We start from the raw sequence: 10,222 nt of genomic DNA, 5'->3' as shown, positions 1-10,222 counted from the left end.
TGTATCACCACCACCACCGCTCCCTCAGAAGGAGCCAGTTACTATTCCGTGGGGATCCTGGGTGCACGAGAGGCCCGCCTCGCGCCGTAGATCTCGAGCCAGAGCAGCAGTTGAGGGAGCTGGACCCTCTTCATCATCAGCCCCTGCGGGAGCATCTACCGCAGCCGCACCTCAGCCGATGTACTTATTAGTTCAGCGTCTCTTCCGGTACATGGAGCGCAGTAAGTGCCAGATCATGCGTCGCCTGGATCAGATTGACCAGATGTTTGTAGCCCAGGGCCTTGAGCTACCCCCGCTACCAGAGTCTTCCGGTTCCGATGAGGAGACAGATTTACAGACTGAGGGTATTCCTGCGGATGAGCCAGCACATATGGAGGCACCACCTCAGACACAGGAGCCGCAGCCGGTACCACAGCCACAGCCAGAGCCTACCGGTGCACCTATCCCTGATCCTCAGGATTAGCATCGGGGACGATGCTTAATCTTAAGTGTGGGGAGGTAGCCGGTGGCATCATTAGATACCGGTGAACATTTTGGCCACTTTGCTAGCTATCTTACTTTGCACACTCTTTGTATATAATTGATGTATTTTGAGTTTATTTTGGATACTTTTACTGCTTGATACTTTTACTGCTTATTTTGGATTTATTTTGGATTTTAGATACTTTGATGCTTATGGATATCCTTAGATGTGATTTCATACTTTTACTTTTAGTTGAATTTTTCTTTATACATTTTTGCATATCTTTCTTTTTAATTCGTGGTTGTGATTAGAAATCATACTTTGACTTGCAAACACTTGGTCACCCTTTTTGCATAAGAAATTGGTTTTAAGTGAAAAAGAAAAGGGTGAACTAAGAAAATTTTTTTTTTTTGAATTTTTCAATCACAACAATGCTTGGTTAAACATTGAAATTTTCCAAGAAGTTTAAATATAGGGCATTAACCCAATTGTTTGAAAGAAAATTTTGGTGAAACTTGCTTGAATTTCATACTTTGTGAAGCATGTATTGAACTAAGAACACAAGCTTGTGAGACTTGAGCCTATTGATGTGGTTACATTTTATAGCCACTTATTTTCCATTCTTGTGTGAAATTGTTCTCTTTCTATGAATGTAATCCTTGATTTGCTTGATTCTATATGTCCATTTATTTCTTGTATTTATGCATTTATATGATTGAGGCCATTATTCCATTAGCCACTTACCCAAATAGCCAACCTTTTATTCTCCATTGTTAGCCAATTTTGAGCCTATGCTTAACCAACTTATTCTCAATTTAGCACATTACAAGCCCAAGGCGAAAAACCAAGAAAAGTCCTTGTTTGGATCTTTGATTAGCCTAGGCTAATGAGAGTGTGTATTATTCAAAGTTGGTGAGGCTTGGAAACATTGGATGGGAAAAAGGGGTAGTACACTTTCATGTTTAGGAATTGGGTACATACTCATGTATTGATCAAATGAATAGACCTTATGCATTGATGTTTTTGTATATAGTTGACAAAAGAAAAAGAAATGAAAAGAAAAAAAAGAGAGAAAAAAAAGAAAAGAGAAATAAAAGTGAAAATGAGAAAAACAAAAGAAAAAAATATAGAAGAAAAAGAAGAAAAATATATAGTAAAGAGGGGACAAATTGCCCCAAAGTAAAGTCAATAAAAAGGAATCAATGCATAGGTGTTATGAATAAAATAAGAATGCATGAGTATGCAAGAAAAAGTGAAGAATGGGTGGTTAGAATAGTTCGAATTTGTATAGGTCATTATGTAGGTTAGGTGGGAAAGTCTATGCTAATCAAAGATTCAATCCTAGTCCACTTAACCATAAATGATCCTACCTTGACCCTAACCCCATTACAACCTAAATGAAAGACCTCATGATGAATGTATGCATGCATTGAATAAATGTTGATTGTTAGAAGAAAATCAAATTTTGGAAAACATGATTAGAAGAGAATTGAGTGAATTAACCCTTAAACACTTGAGTGAATAGAGCGGATACACATCCGGTGAGGGTTCAAAAGTTCAATCACATGTATTCACCCATATTATCTATATTCTTGCAAGTTGAACTTTTTTGATGATTCAATACGATTGTGGTTTGGACTTAGTTCCTATATGCCTAGCTCTTGTGCTTACGCATGTCTCTTGGGAATTGATTTGTTTGAACCAAGTATTTCCAATTGCTTTAGATAGTTGCATGTAGATAGGACTCATATAGTTTAGTTGCATTCAATGTCATGACCCTTAGTTCCTTCTTATTTTAGCATGAGGACATGCTAAGGTTTAAGTGTGGGGAGGTTGACAAACCCCAATTTGAGGATTTGTCTTGTATTGAATTTGGAGTATTTTGATAACCTTTTGTCACATTTAGCCTAGGAATTAGCATGGTTTTGTTATCTCTCCCATATTTGTGCCTAAGTGTAAAAACATGCTTTTTAAGCCTTATCTTGATGAATTCTAATTTCTCTTTGATTCCATAAGATGCCTTGATGTGTTTGCTAGTAATTCCAGGATTGAAATAGGCTAGGCATGGATCAAAGGAAGCAAGGAAGGGAGCATGCAAGTGGAGAGAAGCACAAAAAGCCAAAGAGTTGATCTCGGCCAAGCACGCGTACGCGCACAAGGCGCTCGCGCGCACATCGCAGAATTGGCAAGGGACGCGCACGCGCACTATGCGCGCACGCGTCGAAGCCCGCACGTGATTCTTTTATTACAACACGTGTCTGGCGATTTTGGAAGGTTTTAGCAACCAACTTTGGCGCCAAAATGCATATAAGGGCTAAGGATTGAAGGGGATTGACACACATACAACACATTTCACACATTCACATCCATAGACTAATTTTAGATCATTAGGTAGATATTTTTTAGTTAGTTACATTTGTAGAGAGAGAAACTCCAACTTCTCTCTAGGATTCATCTTCATTTTCTCAATTCTCAACCATTCCTTGGTGAGATCTATTGCCACTCTCATTTTACTTTGTTCATATTGTAGATCATCTTCTCCAATCTCAATTAGTGTTTGTAATTGTTCAATTCTTGTAGATCTTAGGTTTAACTTTGTTGTTTTGGATTCTATTGATTCATTGAAGATCTCATTTTCATTGTTGTTCATTGTTAATTGTTGTTAATCTCTTGTGTTGAATTACTTTGATTCTAAATCTCTTCTCAATATTACTATGTCTTTCATTCTTGCCCTCCAAATGTTTGAGAAAATGCCAACTTTAGATATGGAGTAGTATTCCCTCACTTGGCCTAGTGGTTGAGTCATTGGAGACACTTGAATAATGGATGTCAATTGTTGATTAAGAATTGAGGATTGCTAAGTGACTTAGAGTGCACTAAAGCTAGACTTCCCTAGGGTAAGACTAGGACTTGTGACTTGAGTTAATTACTTTTACTTGACTTTCCTTTATAATTAGGGGTTAACTAAGTGAAGCAACACTCTTTGTTATCACAATTGAAGGAAGCTATAGTGATGGGACTTCCAATGTTCAACCTTGGCCAAGGCTTTTGATATTGATTGATTGTTGTTTTCTTTTATTTCACACTTTTATGCCACATTCTTCAAGCCACAAAAAGATCACTTAACCAATAACATGCATCCTTGTAGCATTCCTAGGGAAGAATGACTCGGGACTAATACTCTCGATTATAGATTGTAGATTTACTTTGATGATGGATTTTGCGTCGGTTTAGACTATACTACGATTGATCACTTGATAATTTCTATACCGACAAAAATTCATTCGTCAACTGTTCAGAGGCAAAAAGCTACAAGTCCCGCTCATCTAATTAGGACTAATATTCATTGATATTCTGGAATTTATAGTATATTCTCTTCTTTTTATCCTAATTGATTTTCAGTTGCTTGGGGACAAGCAACAATTTAAGTTTGGTGTTGTGATGAGCGGATAATTTATACGCTTTTTGGTATTATTTTTAGATAGTTTTTCGTATAATCTAGCTATTTTTAGGGATGTTTTCATTAGTTTTTATGCTAAATTCATATTTCTAGACTTTACTATGAGTTTGTGTGTTTTTCTGTGATTTCAGGTAATTTTTGGCTGAAATTGAGGGACCTGAGCAAAACTCTGATAAGGAAGCTGACAAAGGACTGCTGATGATATTGGATTATGACCTCCCTGCACTCGAAATGGATTTTCTGGAGCTACAGAACTCCAAATGGCGCGCTCTCAACGGCGTTTAAAAGTAGACATCCAGAGCTTTCCAAAAATAAATAATAGTTCATACTTTATTCGGGATTAGACAACGCAAACTGGCGCTCAACGCCTGTTCTACGCTGCATTCTGGTGTCAAACGCCAAAAACACATCACGAACCAGAGTTGAACGCCAAAAACATGTTACAACTTGGTGTTCAACTCCAAGATAAGCCTCTGCACGTGTAAAGTTCAAGCTCAGCCCAAGCACACACCAAGTGGGCCCCGGAAGTGGATTTCTGCATCAATTACTTACTTCTATAAACCCTAGTAGCTAGTCTAGTATAAATAGGGCATTTTACTATTGTATTAGACATCCTGGATTGTATTTTTTCCTGTGATCACGTTTTGGGGGCTGGCCATTCGGCCATACCTGAACCTTCATCACTTATGTATTTTCAACGGTGGAGTTTCTACACACCATAGATTAAGCGTGTGGAGCTCTGTTGCACCTCGAGTTTTAATGCAATTACTACTATCTTTTATTCAAATTCAATCTTATTCCTGTTCTAAGATACTGCTCGTACTTCAACCTGATGAATGTGATGATCCGTGACACTCATCATCATCCGTCCCTATGAACGCGTGCCTGACAACCACTTCCGTTCTACAAGCGAAAGCTAGTGTATGTATCTCTTGGATTTCTGATGCACGACGCATGGTTGCCCTCGCCTGACAACCGAGCCCTCCATTCCGTGAGATCAGAGTCTTCGTGGTATAAGCTAGAATTGATGGCGGCATTCATGAGAATCCGGAAAGTCTAAACCTTGTCCGTGGTATTCCGAGTAGGATTCAGAGAATGAATGGCTGTGACGAGCTTCAAACTCGCGATTGTTGAGCATTATGACAAACGCAAAAGAATTAATGAATTCTATTCCGACATGATTGAGAACCGACAGATGTTTAGCCGTGCTGTGACAAGAGCATTTGGACCTTTTTCACTGAGAAGATGGCATGTAGCCACTGACAACGGTGATGCCCTACATACAGCTTGCCATGGAAAAGAATAAGAAGGATTGGATGAAAACAGTAGGAAAGCAGAGATTCAAAGGGAACACAGCATCTCCGTACACTTATCTGAAATTCTCGCTAATGATTTACATAAGTATTTCTATCTTTATTTTTTGTTTATTTATTATTATTATTCGAAAACCAATTATAATCATTATAATATGCTTGACTGAGATTTACAAGATGACCATAGCTTGCTTCATACCAACAATCTCCGTGGGATCAACCATTACTCACGTAAGATTCATTACTTAGACAACCCATTGCACTTGCTGGATAGTTGTGCGAGGTTGTGAAGAAAGTGCTGAGTTATAAATGTGCATACCAAGTTGAATGCCATTATTAGAGATCACAATTTCATGTACCATAGAACCAATTAAAATAGGTTCAATAATAGCCAGTTTCAACCTTCTTAGTAGATGATAGAGACAACCAAACACAACCACTCTAACCTAGCTACAATAGTCTCTGATCTTTCCAAGATCATGCATAACTTTATGCAAGAAACTCGGTCTTCAATTTGCAACCTGGAAATACAAGTTGGTCAGTTGAGCAGCAGGGTACTTGAGAGACCTCCCAACACTCTTCCAAGAAACACTATGGTAAATCCAAGGAAGAGTGCAAAGCCCTCACTATGGACAAGGAGGTCGTGCATAAAGAAAAGGATGTTGCTGAGGATTTAAAGGAGGAAAAGGCTTGAGAGGAGCCTGGGAGTGCACTAATACACGCCCCAGTAAAGGTGAAGGAGCCAGAAGTACAACACTCTTTGAACGCGCAAAAGGATAATGAGGATGAGCAAATTGCTCAATTCTTGCAGTCTTCAAGAAGTTAAAAATTAATATTCCTTTTGCTGAGGTGTTGGAGAAGAAACCTCCCTATATGGCCTGTTTGAAAAGCATTTTTTCTGAGAAAAAGAGCCTGAGGGGAGATGAAACTGTGGTGCTGACCAAGGAGTGCAGTGCTTTAGTGCAAAAGAAGCTACCTCAGAAAATGTCAGATCCTGAAAGCTTCCTAATTCCCTACACTATAGGGACGATTACATTTGAGAAGGTACTATGCGACCTTGGATCAAGCTTAAATCTGATGCCTCTCTGTGATGAAGAAGCTGGGGATCCAAGAGGCACAACCCATAAGGATCTCACTAGAGATGGCAGATAAGTCCCTAAAGCGAGCATATAGATTGGTGGAGAACGTTCTAGTAAAGGTTGAAGACCTTTACCTCCCTACAGACTTTATGATACTTGATACTGGAGAAGGAAAGGACGACTCCATCATCCTAGAAAGGTCATTCCTAGCTACTGGGAGAGTCTTGATTGACGTAGAGAAAGAAGAGCTAGTCCTGAGATTATGGGAGGATCATATCTTGTTTACGATTCCAAAACCTCTATCTCTCTCAGACAAAGGAGGAGGTACTAGCATACAACACTTAGTGTTTCAACCTTTTCTCTCAGTGGAGAGCAATACAAAGCCCCCAGACATCAAACCAAAGTTTGGTGTTGGGCATTCACAACCCACCATTGAAGGAGGAGGCCCTAAGAAGAAAGTACCCAAGGGCTGTAGAAACAAGAAGATTCCTACTGAAGACTTCTCACCTGGAATGAAAGTAGTCTTCACAAGAAATTCAGTCGTACCACACATTGTGAACCGTATCCTATCTCTGGAGCATGTTGAACTAATTTGGGGTTTATTTTGTGTAGAATTTGCGAGATTTTATCAATATTTTTTGCACTTATTCATATAAATTGCATGGTTTTGTGTTTTCTTCCTAGTTTTTCTTCATGGTTGAAAATATGCTTCTTTGACCCAAAAAATGCTATATTTTAATCCTCTTCTATTACCATTCGATGTCGTGATGTGTTTGTTAAGTGATTTCAGAGTCTACAGGGCAAGGATGGCCTAGAAGATGGAAAGAAAGCATGCACAAGTGGAAGAAACATGAAGAATCAAGCTTTGGAGGAGCTAGCACCGATGCGCATGCGTAGCCTATGCTCACGCGTGGAAGCGCACAGATGGGACTCGCGCACAAAAGTTGACGCATTCGCGCACATTGGCAAAAATCCCACCGACGCGTACGCATGCCTTACGCGTACGCGTGGATTGCAAAACTCACTGACGCGCACGCGTGGCTGACGCATACGCGTGACGCTCAGCACGTGACGTCATTAACGAACACGTGGATGGCAATTTCTGAGGAGCTCCAGGCCTAATTCCAACCTAATTTTGCATGGAAAAGACCCAGGAATTGTCGGGGGAAAGGGGGGATCATTCATTCACACTTTACACACAATTTTAGGGAGTTTTTTGTTCTTGTTCTTCTAGAGAGAGAAACCCTTATTCCTCTCTAGATCTAGTTTGATTTGATCTTCCCTTGTTGAAATTCTGAATTGGGTTTTGTTAATCTTAGTTTCAATTACTTAATTTGAATTCTCTAGTATAATTTTGTTTAGATCTTGTGTTTGAAATTGAATTTTCTTGTTATTTTTCATTTTCTTTTAATTCTAGTAACTTCATGGATCTTGAATTTCTATTAGTGCATTGATGATTTCTATGATTAATAGTGTTGTTTGAGTTGTTTTCCATTGATAATTGTTAGTGGGTATTTGTAATTTCTAATTTATTTGCAATTTGAATATGTCTTTTGTTTATGCATACCATGTGTTTGATGAAGTGTTTCCTTTGATTATGGAGCAATCTTCTTTACTCTTGGTCTAGGATAAGGAAATTGGGCAAACTTGAGTCATTGGGTCTAATTGATTTGGTGATTTGAGAACCCTTACTGGTCAATTTGATAACCATTAACACTAGCCTACTACTAAGTTAATTAGTAGCTAGGTTAGGATTTATGGATTGATGTTGATCAAGCTATTTGATATACTTCAAGTATAGAAGTAAGCTTAATGAGCTTGGTTCCTCACAATTATCAAGATACGGTTATTAGACAAGGATGGTGATCCCAATTCCTATACCTAGCCAAGAGTTCCTTTTATTATTCATATTTAAAAATCAAAAATCCCATTTGCTTGATTCTTGTTATAGTTAGTTTAGTCATTTACTTAGTTTTAGAGTAGAAATAGATTACGTTCTCTTGCTAGATTGAAATTGCTCATACCTTGCTTTAGTCACTTGATTTAGTTTCTTGCATTTTAAGATTCCTTACATGTTAAGTTTAGCAGTTTAAATTTTTTATCATGACTCCTAACCCCGGAATTCTAACCAATGTTGATGCACATCTTTTCCCATTCCTTGTGAGACAACCTGAGGTTTGAATACTTCGGTTTACTTTTATTGGGGTTAAACTTTGTGACAACCAATCTTTTAAAATTTGATTGAGAGTTATTAGTTGGTTTGGAACTATACTTGTAATGTGAATATTTTGTGAAATTCTTTACCAACGATAATTCTCGCATCACCACTATCAACCTCCATAAAAGGAGCTGTTCGTTGATGAGCGGATAATTTATACGCTTTTTGGCATTGTTTTTAGGTAGTTTTTAGTAAGTTCAAGCTACTTTCAGGGATGTTTTCATTAGTTTTTATGATAAATTTAGATTTCTGGACTTTACTATGAGTTTGTGTGTTTTTCTATAATTTCAGATAATTTCTGGCTGAAATTGAGGGACTTGAGCAAAACTCTAAAAAAAGGCTGACAAAAGGACTGCTGATGCTGTTGGATTCTGACCTCCCTGCACTCGAAATAGATTTTCTGAAGCTACAGAACTCCAAATGGCGCTCTCTCAATGGCGTTGGAAAGTAGACATCCAGAGCTTTCCATCAATATATAATAGTCCATACTTTATTCGGGAATTGACGACATAAAGTGGTGCTCAACGCCAAGTACATGCTGCTGTCTAGAGTTAAACGCCAAAAACACGTCATAACCCAGAGTTGAACGCCAGAAACACGCAATAACTCGGCGTTCAACTCCAAGAGAAGCCTCAGCTCGTGGATAGATCAAGCTCAGCCCAAGCATACACCAAGTGGGCCCCGGAAGTGGATTTATGCATCAATTACTTACTCATGTAAACCCTAGTAGCTAGTCTAGTATATATAGGACATTTAACTATTGTATTAGACGTCTTTTTGTCCACGTTTCATCTTTGGTCTCAGTTTTGTTTTATTCTTCATCTTAAGAGGCTATTGATCACGTTTTAGGGGGCTGGCCATTCAGCCATGCCTGAACCTTTCACTTATGTATTTTCAACGGTGGAGTTTCTACACACCATAGATTAAGGGTGTGGAGCTCTACTGTACCTCAAATTTCAATACAATTACCATTACTTTCTATTCCATTCTCTTTTATTCTTATTCCAAGATATACGTTGCACTTCAACTTGATGAATGTGATGATCCGTGACACTCATCATCATTCCCACCTATGAACGCGCGTGACTGACAACCACTTCCGTTCTACTTTAGGCCGGGCGCATATCTCTTAGATTCCCCAACAGAATCTTCGTGGTATAAGTTAGATAGATGGCGGCATTCATGGGGATCCGGAAAGTCTAACCTTGTCTGTGGTATTCCGAGTAGGATCCTGGGAATCCGGAAAGTCTAACCTTGTCTGTGGTATTCCGAGTAGGATTCCGGTATTGAATGACTGTGACGAGCTTCAAACTCCTGAAGGCTGGGCGTTAGTGACAGACGCAAAAGAATCAAGGAATTCTATTCCAACCTGATTGAGAACTGACAGATGATTAGCCGTGCTGTGACAGAGCATTTGGACCATTTTCACTGAGAGGATGGGATGTAGCCATCGGCAAGGGCGATGCCTCCAGACGATTAGCCATGCAGTGACAGCGCATAGGACCATTTTCCCAACAGGATGAAAAGTAGCCATTGATGACGGTGATGCCCTACATACAGCTTGCCATGGAAAGGAGTAAGAAGGATTGGATGAATGTAATAAGAAAGTAGAGATTCGAGAGGATTCTAGCATCTCCACATGCCTATCTGAAATCCCCACCATTAATTTACATAAGTATTTCTATCCTG

The sequence above is a fragment of the Arachis stenosperma genome, chromosome 2, assembly GCF_014773155.1.
Source record: "Arachis stenosperma cultivar V10309 chromosome 2, arast.V10309.gnm1.PFL2, whole genome shotgun sequence".
Taxonomy (NCBI): Eukaryota; Viridiplantae; Streptophyta; class Magnoliopsida; order Fabales; family Fabaceae; genus Arachis; species Arachis stenosperma.
The sequence above is the reverse complement of the archived record's forward strand: the minus strand, read 5'-3'. Positions refer to the sequence as shown.